Source organism: Lynx canadensis, chromosome B4, assembly GCF_007474595.2.
Source record: "Lynx canadensis isolate LIC74 chromosome B4, mLynCan4.pri.v2, whole genome shotgun sequence".
Lineage (NCBI taxonomy): Eukaryota > Metazoa > Chordata > Mammalia > Carnivora > Felidae > Lynx > Lynx canadensis.
Window position 1 is genome coordinate 57,004,051 of NC_044309.1, and position 18,565 is coordinate 57,022,615.

Genomic DNA, 18,565 nt, shown 5'->3' on the forward strand with positions numbered 1-18,565 from the left:
CGATTTTCTATTTCCATCATTCATTCTATAGTTATTAACTGGTATTCTACACCCATAAAAGAGTTTTTTTTCCTCCCACATTTATTTATTCAATACCTTTTATAATATCATGAGCTATATTGAATATAAGCCAACACTATTATTATTTTCTCACCCAAATGTCCCATATGTGGCCATTGGGAGCCACTTCACATTGGCCTATGTGTCCTTTCAATGTGTTTCCATCATTTTTTAGTCTTTCCTTACTTTCTGGTACCACAAGATGTTCCAGTTTCTCATCATATACTTTTCCTATTCTGGTGCTAGAAACATCCATTTCTATAAGGATTCTTGGTTTCTTTTATTGGAGAATGGTATTTAGAAACCAAAATCCAGGTACTAAGTGTGCTCATCACTACTGAGGTATTATTGCTCCTAAGCGTCTCAATCAATAAGATAGGGGATATAAATGCAAATACACACACACACACACACACACACACACACACACACACACACCTATTTCTTTGTTTTTATATCTGTACATCTGCGATACATACTTAATATTTAAACACACATGACTTCCTAGTGATAACTCCGATTCCAATTCAACATCATAGGGTTTGTTCTACCCCTCTTTATTTCTTTACAGTGAGAAAAATAGCCATCATTAATGACAATCCTATGACACATTTAAAGCAGTTTCAGAATGTTAAGTTTTACCCCTACAAAAAACAGAATCATTAATCTATATTTTCTAATTGGAGTACAATAGTTCCTTCTTAAAAAAAATCTTAGAGTATCAAGTCAAAACACTGTTTATCAAAGTTACTTAGATTAGCTCTTTTTTCCCCACCCCATTCATTTGTAATTCCTAGAAATATAATTTAGCTTACTAGATATTTTTGTTGTTGTTTTTCACGTGGGGATCCCAGAACACCCTGGTTAATTTTAATTATTTATTTATTTTTGAGTATGTGAAACAACACAGTTCTAAAAATCAGAACTATACAAAAATAAATAGACAGATAGCATTCATATAAATGTCATTCCCCCATCACCCCTTCTACCCTACTTCCATTCTCTCAATCCACATTTACTAAGCCCAACACCTGTAAGTCACCAATTCCATACGTTTCTGGAGTTTCTTTCTTATTTGTTGACCCCAGTTAGCAGATCTATGTATATTTCTTTATTTCCTTTTCATTATGGGTAACATACTTTTGCACTTTTTCCACTTGGCAGTATAGGCTGAAAAATTACTCTATATTTATTCATTATCTCTACAATTGCATGGTACCATATTATATGGAGATGCTATAGTGTAGTAGTATATTCAACTACTCCCATATGCATGAGCATTTAGATAGTTTTTAATCTACAATTATAAACAATGCCACAATCAATAACCTTGAGCTTGTGATTCTCATATTGTTAAAGGTGTGTCTTCAGGATAAATTCCTGGAAATAGGATTGTTGGATCAAATGGTATATATATATATATATATATATATATATATATATACACACACACACACACACACACACACACACATATATATATGTAAGTATATATAAGTATATACATATATATGTGTATATACATATATATGTGTATATACATATATATATATATATATATATATATATATATATATGTGTGTGTAAATTTGTTAGGTATTGCCCAATTCCTGTTCAAAGGATTTGTACCAACTTTTATTTCTATTAGCACGGTATGAGAATAAAGGCTGTGTTTTTATCTCTGCCTCCAAATCATCTTAGGACAGATGCTGAGCAGCATTTGAGTGCTTGATTCAGGTTTACTTCTTCTGACTATAGATATTATCTAACCATGGTGCTAAAACTCAAAGAAAAGGTTTACATAACTGTAAAGGAAGAAGAACAGAAAGAACAAGGAGCTGGAAAATCACTCTTTAAAAAAAAATAGTTGCCTTTGATCACAACAGCTCAGGATGGAAATATATAGCTTAGCATCTTCACTTCGAAAGTTCAAAACACCAAGATTTTATAGTAATTTTCCCATGGCCGAGATTAAGTCCTGCATCCTTTAAGTCCCCGAGCACCATACCAATATTACAATTGGCACACAGTACTGCAGTTATCTGCTTAAATGTTTGTCTTATGTTAGACTTTTTAGTTTTGAAATAGAAATGATATATTGATCAACACATTTATCTCAACTCCTGGCACAATCTTCAACATATAACATTCCTGATGAAATTTTCTTAAAAGACCATTAAAATAAAAAGAAACATTTCTTGAGTCCTTCCTCTGTGCCATATAACATCCGACATGTTTTACGTGTATCGTCGCATTTCATCCTGGTAACAATCATACAAAGTTGGTTTTACTATTAACCCCATTTTACAGATGAGAAAACAAAGACTTAGAGAGGACACATAACTTGTCTAAGGGGATGTATTATGAGGGAAAAAACCCTTAGGATTTGAGTAGGATTTGAACTGAGGTTGGTCTCATTCTAAAGCACGTGCTGCTTACCTTTACCCCTGATTGCAGTTGGAAATAGAAGCCTTCCTGATGCCCCTTATATCACACTTACATAGGCAAGTTTTATTCTGCCTACTCTAAGGCCAGGACCAATTCTGTGTTACAGATTTCAGGCCAGCATGTCACTATCAAGATGGAAAGGAAAAGTGGTGGTTTCAATGGTTTCCAAATAGACTCTGAAAAAGCTTTCGGAGATTTTTACCTTTTGGCAAACAAAGCTTTGGCTCCTCTGATACATGCACACATTTATTATACCCTTGTGACTGTGGTTTATGTACAAGCATCTTATTTAAAAGAGTTTTTAAAAGACTGAAATGTGATTTCCTTTCTGACAGCAAAGGAAAAATAAAAAGATGTTCTTTGCCCTCCTGTTCTAATCTGTATTTGGAAGTCAAGTCTGCAGTTCCCAGAACTCTATCACCAGCTTGTTACATTTCCATAAATCTGTCTAAGAATACAACACTGTTCACCCAAAAAAAAATGTAACATAAACTGTAAAACACATGCACATGATACCTGAATCCAATTCGCCCTCATTTTGTATATAAGTGAAAATAAAGCAATGCTTTAACTCTTAGAAATGACAATATCACATTATTTAGATAAGTGCCACCAAATCATTATTGAAATTCTGATAGCATTTGCCTTACTGGTAAAAGAAAATTACCTGTAATGCATAGTTTAAATAATTACTTTTAAACAAAAGCTTCTTTTCTGCATTGCTTATTTATCTTTTGAGACCAACTCAGCGGGGCTATGTATTTTATTAAAATTGCCTTCAGACTGCTAATGGCAGGGCGTCTGTTAGCACAGGAAAAGTGATGGCAGTTTGACTCCTATTCCTAATATTGGGAGTTAGTCCAGACACTTAAGAGCCAGAACTCTGCTGTGCATTTGACTATGTTATCAACACTTTACTTGCTAATGATACTAGTGACAGCATTTCAATATGATGGGTCAGACTTAAATAGGAAAGCTTATAATTGTGCTTACAGAACCAATGAAACTCCCTGGCTACCCCCCCTCCCCCCGCCTCCCCAAAATCCCTTTTATCAGCAGATCAGCTGGTGTTAAGCTTCAAGACTGGGAATTATTTGGTAAGCTTCTGCTCAATGTTTTTTTTTTTCCTTCTCCACTTCCCACCTTGAATGGGGAGCCTCCATCAGCACCTGATATCTACCCGTTCAGAAAATGACAACTGAAAGCCTTCCTGTGGTGCAACCGTGTGCCAACTACCCAGCAGAAGGTCACACTGATGACTCCCCTGTGGCTTTTATTTTCCCCAGGGAAATCCACAGCCAGGGCTGACTGCTGCCAAATATGCTGAGTGCCACAAACCAGCAGTGCTAAGAACCCCCTATCCTTCTTGATGGGAAGCAGTAAGCAACTGTGCCGAACACCTGTGTCAGCTCCTGTTCCTGGGGACACCCCAGGCAAGCACTCATTCAGCATTCAGGGATAGGGCTCCCCTCCTCTTACTGGCACTTCTGTCCAAAAACTTCTCAGTAGTCATATGATAATAGTTATGTTTGTCAGATCTCTATAACATCAGCGTGTTTAACTACCGTTAAGGAGGGTGACTTAAATAATTCGTGAGTTAAATATTTTACTCTCAGTGTCTACAGGGAATCAGTACAATTAATGTGTTTCCTGTTATTGTAAAAGTAAAAACAACATTCTCCATCACTTCCTTTTATAGTTACTCCAACCAACTTGAGGAAGAGGAGACAGTCTGAGCTGTGGAAGGCATGCTTCCATAGATAGACAATATCTAAATCAGTCTTTTTCCTGTAAGTGACGGAGAATAATATGCTCAGTTCAACCAGTGAAGATTCTAGTCAAGTATGGGATGGAGAAAAAGGCAATAAAATTAAAACAGTACCTGCCACAGTTAAGACTCAGTAAGAATATATGAATGAATGAATCAATCAATCAATCAATCAATCAGTGAATGAATCAATGAACAAATTAAAACTGAATTAATGACACTTAAATAATTTCAATACTTAAAAAAGATTCCATAATTCAGAAATGATTATATTTTAATGAGACAATAAAGCCTGCATTTAGTGCTTACTATTTGCAGATCACTCAGGCAGGGCTCCTGCAGACATTAAAAATAAATAAATGAATAAATAGGGGCGCCTGGGTGGTTCAGTAAGTTGAGCACCCGACTTCAGGTCAGGTTACGATCTCATGGTTTATGAGTTTGAGCCCTGCGTCAGGGTCTGTGCTGACAGCTCAGATCCTGGAGCCTGCTTTAGATGCTGTCTCTCTCTCTCTCTCTCTCTCTCTCTCTCTCTCTCTGTCCCTCCCACTGTCTCTGTCTCTCTTTCTCTCAAAAATAAATAAGCATTTAAAAAAATTTTTAAGTAAAAATAAATAAATAAACAAACAAACAAACCAAAGCCAACTTCAGAACCACACAGCTGCTCAAACAGCAGAACTACAATTCAAATTTCAGAATTTCTTTTATTTTGACTCTTCCATTTGATTTTCTTCAAAATTCCACATGGCATTAAGACTCTTAGTCTTTCAGGGTGTTCCTCAGCCGGGATTGCCCTTCTTCTGCTAAAGAGGACACTTTTGCTGTCAAGTTTAAATTCACGTAGCTTCATTTTCAACTCTCCTGCCACATTCCAGAAGAGGCATGGATACTTCCTGAATATATCAGCACTGGCAACTCAAATGTAAAGATTCTCAAATCAGTTGGTGTCTCTTCACTAATAAAAATTTAAATAAGTAAAAACGGGCAGCCTTTTCTGATTTCCCACATCCATGACTTGCAAAGCTTTCATTTCAGTTACTCAAGGTTTAAATTCATCCCTTATTTTTCTCGTAAGTCAAAGTCTATTGATTCCATCTTTGAATTTCTGCTTATAACTGTCCCTAAGTGTTTTTATCTCGGTCCTGACTTTCTGGATCTCGTCTGATTATTGCATTGGTCTCCTCTCTTCCCCTTGTAACCTCTCCTCTTTCAGTCAACCTCATACTACTATCCTATTAGTTAATTAATCCAAGCACAGACCTAATCATCATCCACATTTTCTAAACAAACAAAACTTTTCAATAACTTCCTAGGTCCTGTTGAATTAAAAGTCAAATCACCAAAGAGTCAAAGTCCTCTTCAGAGAGTTTGAATTATAAAGTCTCTTTATGTTGTAAAGAGCTCAACATATCTTCATAGTCACTATTGCCTTTTGTATACCCTGTGCCACATCCAAACTCACCCAAGTCCAAAGAGAGACTTCAGAGACCAGGACCTTAAATATATACTAGGCAACCCCCCACCACCACCCCCCTACCTCTGTGTCTAATATCTCTGCTAAGAAAATCACATGCATCCTTTAAGACAAGTACTGGCTTGCCTATGAAGCTTTCTCTTTTCTATGAACCCTCAAATAATGTTACACTGTAGCTCTTGTTAGTCTATAATACATTTTATCTTGCATTATAATATTTGGTTTTGGATCTTCAAACTAAGTTTATTTAACACATGCTATAAGCAAAGTACTTTGAAAGGTGTATTTGGGTTACAGTGGAGAACAAAACAGATTAATTCCCATCAAAAAGCAGGGAAGAGTCTTTCAAGGAAAAAAAAAGTGTGATGGGAGAGAAGGGAAATCTCCTGCACTCGCTGTGGCAGAAAAGAACCTGAGCCACCGTAGGCTCAAGGATAACTGTCAAGTGTGCATGTGAAGTTGAGGTAGGCATGCCCTCTCCCCTGAAACAGAATTCAGAGAATAATTTCTTTCTCATTTAATCATAAAAGTGATTTTTATTCTTATGATTAAAAAGGAAAGCATTTTGAATAAATAAAAATTTTCAAATATATACATTTATTTGTTGCATGAATATTCTGATAGCCAATAACGGAATCTAAGCTTAGATATAAGCTTATAGTTTTAAATTCATTTATTAATGTATTCATTTAAAAATTTAAAAAATTTATGGTAAATTATTTGGAAACTGCTGCCACAAGACTGATAATAGAAGGCAACTGTTAAATTTATTTTTTAATGCTCACTTTGATTCTTTCACATGATAGCAATGAGAATTTAAGAAACAACTCTTCCAAGTATCAATAATATCTACTCGAAGTGATTTTTATGAAAATAAATATGGAGATTTTTCTTTATTATTTATATGAAATAATCTCCCTTATTTTCTCATTTGTATTAAAAATGGTCACTTCTAGTGTAGGTGACTCTTAATTCAACCAACTTTTATTCACCACCTAGTATGTACACACTGGCTTAACAAATGTAAAGGAACTCTAGAGGTAACAGTAATAGTATGCTTCTCCCTTTGGGAAAAGCAGTGTTGATCATTTCTAGGCAAACGTGTTAAAGATCCCAAGTCAGCTGTAAGTTTCAGAGCTGGTTCCAGAACTCATGCTCTCTAATTCCTACTAATTACTCCATGTTTCCTCCTTATAAATAGTCTAATAGATCATGTGATAATTATAATAAAGCCATGACATAATTTCAAGCATCTTCCCTTACAAATAGAAGATAAAATTCATGACTTGTTGTGGACTCGTACAAGGCTATGTAGTTTTGGTTGAAATTATAAATGACAAACAAATGGGAAAATCAGTATGCAAAGGAACAATCAGACGCACATCATTTTTAAATATTACATATCATTGTCATTAATGTCCCTATTATAAAACAATAAGTTATTATACACTGCCAAAAAACATGATTCAAATTCAAAAGAATTATGCAAATTAAGGACACGGAAAAGAAAAATGAGAGCTGCACTATTTAACATTAGCTCCTGGAACACAATCATCCGTCAATATCCTGATCAGATAATGTTGCCCTGATCATTGTTAATTTAAGTCTATTTTCATTCATAATTTATATTCCGTGTCAAGAGAAATCTTTTAAATGCTTTACATACCCCGTAAGTCTGAGTGATCCGTAAAACACGTGAGCCATATGATTCCCTCTTACTGGCTAAAATCACTCTAATGATTCCCATCTCGCTCAGAAGGATAGGCAAGGTCCTGCCACGGTCTACCAGGACTATACAATAGACTCCACAGGAGTCTCCATAGGAGACTATACAATAGACTCCTTCCCATTTTCATGTCTTACTTGTCCACTACTTAATCTTTTCCTGTCACGTTGCCTTTCTCGACAATCTTTCAACATAGCAAGTTTAAGGAGTATCTCTTCACCCGTGTATATCAAAATAGTTCCCTCTCTCCATTTACATTTGTGCTTCAGTTTCTCCTTAGCAGAAAGACTTTCCTCACACACATATCTTTTAATTTTTTTTAATGTTTATTTATTTTTGAGACAGAGAGAGACAGAGCATGAATGGGGGAGGGTCAGAGAGAGAAGGAGACACAGAATCTGAAGCAGGCTCCAGGCTCTGAGCTGTCAGCACAGAGCCCGACGTGGGGTTCGAACTCACGGACCGTGAGATCATAACCTGAGCCAAAGTCGGACGCTTAACCAACTAAGCCACCCAGGCGCCCCTCCTCACACACATATCTGAAATAGTCTCCCATCATTCTGTTTACTCTGCTTTATTTACTTCTTAGTATGCACCCCCATTAACATATACAGTTGACTCTTGAACAACATGCGTTTGAACTGCATGGGTCCACTTATATGTGGATTTTTTATAGCACAGGACTGTAAATGTATTTTCTCTTCCTTATGATTTTCTTAATAACATTTTCTTTTCCCTACCTTACTTTATTGTACAGTATAAAATACATATAACTTACAAAATATGTGTCAATCAATTGCTTATGGTATTGGTGAGGCTTCTGGTCCATAGTAGACCAATAGTAGTTAACTTTTTGGAGAATCAAAAATTAAACACAGATTTTCAACTGCATGGGAGATGAGCACTCCAAACCCCCACATTGTTCAAAGATCAACTGTACATTAAAATCTTCACGTAATGTTATCCTCCACTAGAATAAAAGCTTCAGGAGCATGAGAACTTCTGTTGCATGAATTAAAGAATGAATGAATAATCACCCTTCCATTTCATCCAGCCAAATAGGAAACGTCTCCAGAGAAACAACAGTTAAAAAGGAAAACAAAAACTTAAAGTTCTTGATATTTTTCAAATATCAGTATAATCCAAAGTCAAGTATTAGTATCAATTATGTTTTATATAAACTATACATTGGTGGAGATGGCAAATGATGACACTTGTCACGTGTGTGCACAAAGTTGTGCACAGAATTGTAAGTATTCCATAACCTGCAAGTCAGCATAATGCAGTAGGCCTGCATCATATCAAGAAACACTGATTTACTTCTGTTATGATTTCATATGACACTGGGTAGCAATTTAAATTTGTAAAATAGGTAAACTGGAGTGGATTCTATCTCCCAAGACTATGGGATCTATAAGATACTTGTTTCTCCTTCTTGATTTTGCTTCCAAACATGCAAAACTCAACAACTATATTCAATTTAAGGTCAATACTTATATATTAGCTGGATGCCAAGAAAACCTACCACTTTTGGCTCAATTTATTTCTTTTCAAGGTTTAGTTGAACACTGTTTGCCAACTGAAAATTTGGTCTACCAACAGTACACTCGTTATGAAAGTATTGCCCAAAAGGAAACCTCAAAGCTGCAAGAATCAGTGCAGGCATACTTATAAATCCAGTCAGTTAGACATATCATTCTAAATACATCTCTTTGTAGAACTCTTACCTACTTAAGCTAAGAACAGAAGCTTGAGCATATTTATTGTATCCAGTTATACGTGAAATTATCTCTCCTTTAAGCTGGAGGGTAGTGTTCTCTCAATACATAACAATAATAATCTGTCCGGTCCCTAATGCTAATGCTAAGAAATAACAAAATCCCTGAATCGTCCTGGCAGAAGAATTCTGAGCTTAGTTCCTTCCTGAAACGTGTTTTTACTAGAAGAATTGTGATCAGACTGAAGGACAGAAGCATTTGTCCCTCTGTGTGATGAAAACTGAAAATCTCAGGGAAAGTTGTTCCGTAACAGACCTGGATTTGAAGGAGCTAAGTTAAACTCTGGGAGAGCTGTGGAAGTGATACGTATGACAGAGGTAAAGGCTCTCCAAGCTTCCATAAATAATTAAGCAATTGTACAGAGAGATGTAATCACTATTTAAGACAACTGGGAGACTCCTCTGAAGCAGGAGATGACCACAAAGCCATTAGTTACTCATGGGGACATTCAGGGCAATGGAGACCCCAAACGGCAGCATGGCTCCAGCTTACTGAGGAATATGATTAACACTAAACGTTCTACAATGCTGACAATGTTCATAGTAGACCCTTTGACTATTGGGATCTTTCTATTTACAGAGAAATTGTATTTTAATTAACCTTCATTTTACACATGGTAGTCAACTTTCAGTAGTTCAAATTAGTGCAAGCAAACAGATTGACTTTAAAGTGTCAAGAGCTTTCAGAGGTGGGCCCAAGCCCAGAGAATATAGCAGAAAAGAAAGGAAACTTGACTTCAATGATGCCAGTGTTATTACAATAACTTAATGTTACTACAATTGCTTAATAACATTTTATGTTTAAAGTTCTGATTTTGGAAAAGTTATCAGGAAATCTTCATTTAAAAACAGTTTATATGAGAATAAGAGAAACCAGGGTATCTATATAACTTATTAGGTAAGAGACTTCCTTCTATTCCTGAATATTTATTTGAATTATTATTTTTTAATCTTTAAATCCTAAAAAAAGAATACCCAAATGCCAGACTTTTTACATAAAGGTGTTAGTCATGATTTGCAAAACTGAGAATATACCAAGTAAGCATATTCAAGAAAGAAACAAGTGGCAAGAGACTTGAGAACTCTAGAATTGATGGCAAAAGAATGAACAGCAAATGATAATGCAAGCGTCCTGACCTGCTGAGCCTCCCAGGCCAATTTCTCCTACTCCTGATGTCCTTCTTGATGTTATCTATTTCTTGCGATGCTAAAAAAAAAAAAAAAAAAAAGGAAAGTAGTGAGAAATCAAAGTAATTCCAAAATACTCAGGTGAACAAATCAAACATCATAAAGAGAGTTAAACAAACTTTCTACTACAAAACTTTGAAAGAAATATTAAATAATTTCATCATAGTAATTTTTTCTAGATCAGATTCATAGCCACACAAAATGTCAGACTTACAAGACATTGCAGTTAGTGGCTGATAAATGAATAATGAATGAACAGCTAAAAAACAAATTTTATAAGTGACAGTCAAGATATAATGACAATTGAAATGTAAAAATGTGAACCAGTTATTTTAGAGCTATATTAATTAAATAGCTTTTAAAATTCTTCATATTATAGGGGCACCTGGGTGGCTCAGTCGGTTAAGTGTCTGACTTTTGATTCTGGCTCTGGTCATGAATGCCCTGTTGTGAGATTGAGCCCCATGTCAGGCTCTGTGCTCAGCACGGAGCCTGCTTAAGATTCTCTCTCTCCCTCTTCTCTGCCCCTCTCCCACTCATGTGCATGCACACATCATCTCTCTCTCAAAAAAATTTTTTTAATCTTTGTATTATTAATTCAGTCATATAAACATATATATGAATATGTAATTCTGGGACTTGTTTTATAGGAAAAAAATTTTAACCTTCTTTATATTCATTGATGGTTAACTTAAAATATATTTATAATGTAACATTATTTGTAGCTGAAATACTTTATGGAAAACATTCTAATGTGCTCTAAAATTTGTTAAATGTAAATTATTACTTATCAAAGCACAGTGCTATATTATACTAGGACACTAAGTTGTATAAGAATAAAAGTTTACAAACTTACTAGATAATTTCTAGATTAAAAACAACAAGAATAAAAACAGCAAAAAAAAACCCAGAAACTTTTATACCCAGTCACTCTTTCAGAGTCATACGCCAGTGTCATAATGACCAAGGTTTAATCATTGGTCCTATGACAGAAGAGCTGAATGTCTTTGGAAATTTATCTTACCCATTGGAGGCTTATTTTCTTAACAAGAAACTATAAGAAACTATAAAATAGTTTCATTTCATTTTGTCATGAATCCAAAAATCCAAAACATATAACTATTTTATCACAATTTTATTATTTATTGATGTATGTAAAATAATTTGGTAAGGGTGAGTTCATCACTTATTCTACCTTTTCAAACTTTGGCCCCCAGAATGTTTAGTCATCATTTTGAAATGTTTAAACATTAATGATTTTTTTGATATTACTATATGATTACTAAATTGTACAAACATAAATTATATAAAGTTTCTGCCCTAAGATGGTGGAGTTACCTGTATCATCAACCAGATCATGTGGTCAGTATTCTGTGTGTGTGTGTGTGTGTGTGTGTGTGTGTGTGAGAGAGAGAGAGAGAGAGAGAGAGAGAGAGAGAGAACACATGAGTGAGTGGGGGAGGGTTGGAGAGGGGCAGAAGGAGAGGGAGACAGAGAATCCCAAGCAGGATCCATGCCCAGCACGGAGGCTGACGCAGAGCTTGATCTTATGACTGTGAGATCATGACCTGAGCCAAAATCAAGTGTCAGACACTTAACTGACTGAGCCTTCCAGGTGCCCCATGTGGTCAGTATTTTGAAAAGACTTAAAAGTGATACTTTTAGGATGACAGAATTACACTTCCAGAATATTAGTCTAAAATACTGTAACCAGAGATTTGGAGGTGATCTAGGGCCAGATTACTCATATAACTTTTGATTATTAGTTTATACAAAACTTTTTATTTTTAAAAGCCTCCATTATGGGTGATTTCAGGCATACCTAAATTCTTTTAAAGTATATAGAAGAGTGAAAAGGAATTATTCACCAAGACCCAATGGGATTTACCCTCGGAATATAAAATTGGTTTAACATCTAAATAGCAAACAATGTAACACACCATACTAATAAAATAAAAACTCATACAATTATTCAATAGGTCCGAAAGATATTTGACAGAATCCAACACCTTTTCATGATAAAAACACTCAACAAACTAGCAATAGAAGAGAACTTCCTTTAACCTAATAAAAGAGCATCTACAGAAACCCACAACTATCATACTTAATGATAAAAGGCTGACTGCTTTCTCCCCAGATCAGGTATAAAACAAGGATGTCCACTCATACCACTCGTATTCAACATTGTACTGGAGGTTACAGCCAGGTTTGTTAATAAAGAACAAGAAATAAAACACATCCATTGGGGCCCCTGAGTGGCTCAGTCAGTTGAGTGTCTGACTTCGGCTCAGGTCATGATCTCACGGTTCGTGAGTTCGAGCCCTGCAACGGGCTCTGCGCTGACATCTCAGAGCCTGGAGCCTGCTTCAAATTCTGTGTCTCCCTCTCTCTCTGCTCCTCCCCTGCTCACACTCTGTCTCTCTCTCAAAAATGAATAAAGATTAAAAAAAATTTTAAAGAAATAAAACACATCCAGATAGAAAAGGAAGAAGGAAAACCAGCTTTTTGTAGATAACATTATTTTTATTTAGAAAATCCCAAGGAATTCACTAAAAAACCTATTAGAAAAAATGAAAAAGTTCAGTAAGGTTGCAGGATATTTGATCAATCAATTAAATTTCTGTATACTAGCAATGAAGATTCTGAAAATAAAATTAAGAAAACAGTTCTATTTACAACAGCATGGAAAAAATAAAAACACTTAAGTATAAATTTAGTAACAGAAGTGGAAGACTTGTACATTAAAAACCAAACACCACTAAAAAAGACATCCCACATTCATGGATCAGAAAACTTAATATCCTTAAAATGAAGACACTCTCCAAATTAATCTATAGATTCAACATAGCCCTATCAAAATTTCAGCTAGCTTTTTTTGATAGAAACTGATAAGCTGATCCTAAAATTCATATGGAACTCAAGGGATCTAGTATAGCTAAAACAATGCCGAGAAAAAAAGTTGGAGAATATAAAGTTCTCAACTTCACAACTTAAGGCAAAGCTATAGTAATCAAGACAGTGTGGTACTGGCATGAGAATACAAATACATATCAATGGATGGCATGGAATTGAGAGTACAGAAATAAACCCAGACATTTATGGTCATTTGGTTTTTGACACACTTGCCAAGACCCTGGAGGAAAGAAATTTGGTCTGTTGTGAATAAAACTGTTCTCTGAATTTCTGTTCCCTGATTCCTGGCACAGAGCTTCAAAAACCTTTGGAATTCACCAAGTGATAGGCATGCCTTTGTTATGCTATACTTGCCTCATAACAGAGCCCCTAGATAGCTTCAGGATGGGAGAGGTTGTGGAAAAAGCAATCATGTGATTTGAGGACTGGAACTTTCAGGACCCCAGTACCCCAGACTCTGAGGAAAGGGGCTTGACATGGAGTTTAATCACATGGTCAATGATTTAATCAATCATGCCTATGTAATGAAACCTTAATGGAAGTTCTAAACAATGAGATTCAGAGAGCTTCCTGGTGAGCACTGATGTTTGGGAAGGTGGCACACCCTGACTCCCCAAAAACAGAACCTCCTAGGCTCAAGACCCTTCCAGACACATCCTGTGTATCTCTTCAACTAAGTTATTCATTTGAATCCTTTATAATAAAACAATCATAATATGTATAGCACCTCCCTGAGTTCTATGAGTCATGCTAGTGAATTACCGAAGCTAAAGGAGTATTGTGGGAACTCCCAAATTTGCAGCCAATTCTGACAGGCAGAAGTGCCCATTGCCTGGGGACAGTACTTGCAGTTACTTTCTGAATAAGAGCAATCATTGGGGACCTTACACTTTAACTTCTGGGATCTGATGCTAACTGCAGATATTGTCAGATTGAATTGAATGATAGGACACCCAGTTAACATCTGAGAATTAGTATTGGAACATAATAATAGTCTTTTCAACAAATGGTCGGGGGCAACTGGATATCTATACGCAAAAGAATGGAATAGAACCCCTACCTCAATCCCATGTAAAAAACTAACTCAAAATGGATCATATAACTAAACGTAAGAGTTAAAACTATAAACCCAAGCCATAAACTTGCCAAGCCATGCCAAGTTTAAATACCACTAATAAAATAATAGGAAGATGTTCTACTTTTAAACTAGTCTTCAGAGATAGTCTTTCCACAGAGTTCCAAGTACTATAATACAATCCAAGTATAATTGTCACCTTATCAGGACTGATAGTGAAAGGAAGATGTTTTTAATCCAAACTATGGTGATAGTTCAGAATACAATTTGTTAAAAGTTGGAATTCACATAGATACTTTAGTGATTTTAGAATTCTCGATTTAAGAATGACTATTAGGGGTGCCTGAATGGCTCAGCTGTCTGACTCTTGATTTCAGCTCAGGTCACGATCTCACAGTCTGTGAGTTCGAGCCTCTCATCAGGTGCCATGCTGACAGTGCTGAGCCTGCTTAAGATTCTGTGTGTGTGTCTCTCTATCCCTCCCCTACTTTCTTTCTCTCTATCTCAAGATAAATAAATAAACTTAAAAAAGAATGACTGTTATAAAGTTTTAGCTGCCAAATGAAACAAGGTAAGTATATGAGAAAACATATACTTTAAAAATATTAAATTTCAGTGACATAAAATTGAAGTTTCCCAATACTATCTAACTTTTAATTCTAATATGAATTCATTAAAAAAATGGGAGCTACATTATTTTATGGGGCTGTCTCAAATTTACCCAATTTCATAATGGTAAAAGAGTTCTATGATTAAGCAGCTTGATCCATTCCAGTTATGTAACCTATTAGTGGCTAATCTCTTTATTTAATACATGTTGACTATTCAAGCATATTTTCTGCTATTAGAATTTAAGTAAGTTCCATTCCCTTCTCTAAAGTGCATTCATACACTGCTTTGGTTTAAGTTGGAGATTTGCTAAGTAACAACCATCATCTATCTATTCAACACTCATCTATTCAACAAAAAGTACCTGAGTACTTATCGTAAGATACTGTATACGTTATAAGGTAGAATTTAGAGATAAAAACAACATGTGTTTTGGGATTATCCAGAATGGAGTATGAGTTCAGGCCTTGACTTATAGGTTGCAAGATCTTTCTGAACTTTAGTTTTCTCATATTCAAGGTGATAATTGAACTAATGTGTTTCCAGAGCCCCAAAGTAAACAGTAATTTTTCCATTTTCTGCGTACTCTGAAGGCTAGGAAGATTAATCACACATGGATTCTGTACTTGAGAAGTTAACTGTACAATAGATATTATAATGTGTATAAATGAATTAAATAAGGTGAAAAATTATAAAGTAGGAATTTCCAGTGATAAAATAAGTGAGATCATCCATACCAGATAAACATAACATAGCATCACCATTATCACCAAATGGAAATAGAATTTATATAGTTGATTACCAAGCTAATTAAATAAATATTAAGTAAAAAATAGATCAATCATGTTAGTTTGTTCCCAGGAAATTCTGAGTAATTGAAAGTTAAGTTGAACGTTATAGAAAAGATATTTACTTTTAAGTATCATTCCTTAAGATAACGAAAAACAAATACCACATCTCCTCTATTGAAAATTTTGATAACTCAGGCTATCCTAGCTCCAGCACTTTTTTTTTTCCTGACCACTGGAAAGTTACTTTATGTCTTGGTTCCTTTACTTCCTCATCTTTTAAAGAAGAATTATAATAATGCATGCCTTATATGGTGTTAACAGTATTAAGTGAGTTAATGCATGTCAAATTCAAGAGTGCCTGGTCCATTGAGTACCACTATTATTGTAGATAATCAATGTTATATCATCTTTTTACTCTTATTATAATCATTCATGCCATAGCAAAAAGGTACAGGTATTTTAATTACCATTCAATGGGAAGATGAAATGTCATAAGGGAAGATTACTCGTGCATACATATTGGAAAAACCAGGGCTTTTTCTTTGAATCACTCATAATGGCAATCAGAATGAAGTTCTATGATTGGATAGGACTCTATTGTGTACCATCGTCACAGGCAGAGAATGAAGAAGCAGTTCTCCCAAAGGAAAGGACTTGCATGGGTGGTGCTGCATGCTGAAATACGAAACAACAGTTGCCTACTTACATCCACCTACTATGTAAATAGAAATAGTCTTTGCTATAATTCAGATTTTTTTAATTTATCTGAACTCAGAAGATATTAAAGAGGTGATTTACATAAAATTACAACTCTTTAATTAAAAAGTTCTTATAAGACTGAAGGGAGATTCCCCCCCCTCACCTTCCACATCTAATTGGCCATGGAATCATGCTCATCCCATCTCTTAAATATCTACAAAATCTGTCCTTTCCCCTCCATTTCAATAGCTATTGCCCTTCTCTACATTCTTATTCTTCTCTTACAGGGCCATTGTATGTTTCTTAGATGTTCTCCTTGCTCCAGTCCCAAACTCTACACATGGGACAACTTGACCATGTTATGCAATTCTTCTTTATCTACTCTCCCTCAAGACTCAACCCAGGAGCACCTGGGTGGCTTAGTCGGTTATGCCTTTTGTGAGATAGAGCCCGGTGTTCGGCTCTGTGCTGATAGCCGAAAGGTGACAATGCTAATTTTAGAATTACAGGAATTTCTTACTTTCTTCTTTTGTTAATCTACATTTTCTAAACATTTCACAAATAAATAACTTTTATAATAGCATAAAGTTATTACATACAATAACAAAAATTTCATACAAATTGTATATTGCTATTTAAGTGGGGGAAAGAAAGGATTTTTATAAAGGCTCTCAGTTGGTACTTAGTGACCTCATAATAACCTGATCTTTCTCCTCAGCACACAGATGCCCTCTGGGGTACCGTATCCAGGTCCATTTCCTGTGCAGTAGCCAAAAGTCTTTCAAAAAACCGTTTGTTATCAGGGCACATAGATGGCTCAGTCAATTAAGCATCCAACTCTCAATTTTGGCTCAGGTCATGATCTCACGGTTAGTAAGTTTGAGCCTCATGTCTGCTTTGGCACTAGCAATGCAGAACCTGCTTGGGATATTCTCTCTCTCTCTCTCTGTCTCTCCCCGCCCCCCTGCTTGTGCACGCGCTCTCTCTCTCTCTCTCAAAATAAATAAATAACCTTTAAAAATTACATAAATAAAATAAACAAAAAACCCATTTATTCTTTTATTATGTATTAGATACCTTATCTATACCACTTTCTTACTTCACAGCCACCTATGAAGTGTGCATTCTTAATACTTAACAAATGAGAATACGGAGGTGAACTTAAGTGTCCAGGGTTACATGGTTAACATGGAGCAGAGCTGATCCTTGAACCCAAGACAGCCCGCATCATAATCCATTTTATTTCCAACAGGCCACATAGACCTCTTCAAAATATACCTGTTTATGTATCAATTCCCCACTTTATTTTCTTTTCAAGTGTTTGCTAATACATCTTAACTTGATAAGTGTCTTGCAACACACGTAGTATATGATGCCAAATGTCATATGATCACTACTGAGCCAATGGTTCCTCTCTTTTTCTTCCTCTCTCTCACTGTGGGATTGTAGGCGATCATCTCCCATGTTCAAATGCTCCTTCTCAGGCCGTGGTGTTTGGCAGAAATCAGTGATTTTTCAGAACGTTGGAAGGTGCCCACAACTGGCACTAGTGAATTTTTTGTCACTTCAAAGCACCTATGGACAGTCCTTTGCTTTTCCACACAAGAGTAAGCTTAGGAATGCTTTGCTTCATTCTAGGTCAGGCTGCCTGCAGGTATGGACCTTTTCCTCTGCTGCCTTACTGCCAACTTCATTAAATACACTATATGCCAAGAGTTCATTAATACCATACTGTAATCAACATCTGAGTGAGCGTATACAATGGCCCCCATGCAGAAAAAGATTCCATTGAGTCAATAGATAGCAGTAATTCCATTAGTGATAGTGAAAGTCATCCTACACAGTAACCCTCCTCTTTCTTGTCTGTCTTATACCACCCACAAGGTTTTCAGAGGTAAGTGCAGGTTAAGTTATTTTTCTTTATATTTTCTATTTTATTACTCTGTATCATATTACAGTATTGTAATCATTTTATATGAATATTTTTTGGTTGTGGAATGAATCATCTGAGGTTCCATTATTTCTTATGAGGAAATT

At 35.6% G+C, this 18,565-nt stretch overlaps 1 protein-coding gene across 1 annotated transcript in view; it reads right to left on the reverse strand.

Moving 5' to 3' along the window:
* SOX5 (SRY-box transcription factor 5) overlaps nt 1-18,565 on the reverse strand; it is an 866,928-nt gene that overhangs the window by 661,453 nt on the left and 186,910 nt on the right. Inside the window, exon 4 of the mRNA XM_030321940.1 lies at nt 10,391-10,460. The gene's annotated coding sequence lies outside the window, so the exon portion shown is untranslated. The remainder of the gene's footprint in view (nt 1-10,390; nt 10,461-18,565) is intronic.